The 2533-nt window shown below is 38.9% G+C and overlaps 1 protein-coding gene across 1 annotated transcript in view; it reads left to right on the forward strand.

Annotated features, from left to right (window-relative positions):
- The window catches only part of MRLN (myoregulin), a 16581-nt gene that overhangs the window by 13009 nt on the left and 1039 nt on the right, over positions 1–2533 (forward strand). Inside the window, exon 2 of the mRNA XM_012801354.1 lies at positions 743–853. The gene's annotated coding sequence lies outside the window, so the exon portion shown is untranslated. The remainder of the gene's footprint in view (positions 1–742; positions 854–2533) is intronic.

The raw sequence follows: 2533 nt of genomic DNA on the forward strand, positions 1-2533 counted from the left end.
AGCCCAGGAGTTGGAGGTTGCTGTGAGCTGTGAAGCCACGGCACTCTACTCAGGGGGACAGCTTGAGGCTCTGTCTCAAAAAAAAAAAAAAAAAGAAAAAGGTTTTGAACACGTAAAGCCTTCTTTTTTGCATGTCATTATTCCCTAAACAATACAGCATACAACTATTTACACAGAATTATATCCAGTATTATAAGTAGCCTAGAGAGGGTTTGAGGTGTACAAGAGGATGTATGTAGCTTATGTGCAAATACTATGCTGTATTATACCAGGGTGTTGAGTATCTGTGGATTTTGATGTCTGCGGGGAGTCTTGGACTGAATAGCTATAAAGAGATGACTATACTTAAAACATAGAGGTACAATCTCGTGAGTTAGGATCTCTTATATAGAGAAGTTTCTTTGTTTGATTTTTCTGGTGGTAGTGGTGGTTTTAACACGAAGATATGGGAACATATGTTTAAAACAATTTGTAGAGAATTATTTCTTTAAAAAGTGTGGCGAGTGTTTGCCCTGCCTGGAAAATCCTAGAATTGGGCCTCATCGTTCTGTTAAACGTTCAGTTATACAATTCTGTGATAAATAGAAATTAGAGTGTCAGATTTTCCAAATCCACTCTTGGACATTTCCTTCCTGTCTTCTTTGGAAAACAATTTTAGACTTTTCCATGTAAGCTCCCGGCCCCTCCATTTCCTACACTGTCTCACCATTCAATAAAACCTTTTTAATGTGCTTTGACACAGGAGCCAAGGTTGCCACGGGACCACCTGTGCTGAATGCACTTTGTCCTACTAAGAACAGAGCCAGAGAAAACTGAGAAGCGGTGTACCTGCCACTACCTGGGATTAATTCAGGTGAGAAATGGGTCTCTACTCACTCCCCAAACCACACCAACTGTCTAGTCTCCCCTTCACTTATTTCAGCCTCTCTCACTGTTTTCTGAGAGAGTTGCAGGTACCTTGGGAGCAGAGATCGAAGAAACACAAGCTGGAGGCTGAGGCTATAGGAGGGAAGGAAAATTACTTTGCAACCCTGTGTATTATTCTCGCCCTTCATTACTGAAACACAGACAGAAGGAATTGTTGAATGTAGAGCAAATGCTAGGTGTTTATTTTGCCCATGATTGCTGTGTGATTTGGGATGAGCCAGTCCCTTCTCTAGGAATGGAGCAAGTGATTACACAAATCGATCAAGATTGCTCCAAGTGGGACACAACAACACTGGAAAAATATTCATCTCTCATTCCTTCTCTTTTTCTCCTCTTCTTGTAAAACTCAACCTGCCTTTTTCCACCTTTTTTTTTTTTTTAAGATGTGGATGTTCATTTTAACGTGAGTATATATTAGGAACTTGGGCGTAAGGCTCGGAAAGTTATTTATTTGCCTTTGCACTCCCTGTGAAAGGGATTGAGAACCGTTCTAAACTCCTTACATGACAGATAGTTATTAAAATCTTCAACAGTATGGAAACAGACCATGAATTAATACCTTCTAAAATTCCAGCTTATTTTTGTGTGTGTGTTAAAAGTTTTATCAGCACAGATCTGGAGGAAATTAAATGTTGGATGTCATATGAAGGGATCAAACCAGGAGAGGTTTTTGAAAAAAAGAACAGGACTTTTTGTTATTTATTATATGATTTATTTATTTAGACAGAGTCCCACTCTGTTGCCCAGGTTAAAGTGCCATAGTGTAAGCCCAGCTCACAGCACCCTCCAACTCCTGAGTATAAGTGATCCTATTGCCTCAGCCTCCCGAGTAGTGGGACGACAGCCTCCCACCAACCACTCAGCTAATTTTTCTATTTTTTTAGTAGAAATAGAGTCTTACTCTTGCTCAGGCTGGTCTTGAACTCCTGAGCTTAAGTTGTTCTCCCACCTCAGCCTCCCAGAGTGCTCAGATTACAGATGCGAGCCACTTGTGCCCAGCCTGTTGTCTATTTAAAAAAAAAAAAAATTATCATTACTTGTTTATTTCCATATCTTCAAATTCTCTCTCTCTTTTAGCACCAACTGTGCAGATTAGAGGAATGACAACTTCATTGATACCATTTACACTGATGCAAATGACTGAAGATGCTTCATTGATAAATTAACTTATATTATGTTACATTACATAACATGAAAAGAGAATGGCCATTTTGAAAGTCCCTTGAGCTGTTTCTTTTAGAAAGAAAGGCAAAGTTTTGCATATAGAAAAACCTGTGATTATGATACAAACTGGTCATAAAGAATGGGAGAAAAATAATTTAATTCATTGGGAAGAAAAATATTTTATTTCATTGGTTGATCGCAAAGAAGTCAGAATATAATTCCCTGGAAGACAAAGCTTCATCACTTTTTTTTTATAGTGCAAATACAGGGTAGACATAAAATCTGTGTGAAATTTTTAAAGTTACAACTTTTTTTTTTTTAGACAGAGTCTCACTATGTTGGCCTTGGTAGAGTGCTGTCGCATCATAGCTCACAGCAACCTCCAACTCTTGGGTTAAGTGATTCTCTTGCCTCAGCCTCCCAAGTAGCTGGGACTACAGGC

The sequence above is a fragment of the Otolemur garnettii genome, unplaced genomic scaffold, assembly GCF_000181295.1.
Source record: "Otolemur garnettii isolate 467f Iridium unplaced genomic scaffold, OtoGar3 scaffold00008, whole genome shotgun sequence".
Taxonomy (NCBI): Eukaryota; Metazoa; Chordata; class Mammalia; order Primates; family Galagidae; genus Otolemur; species Otolemur garnettii.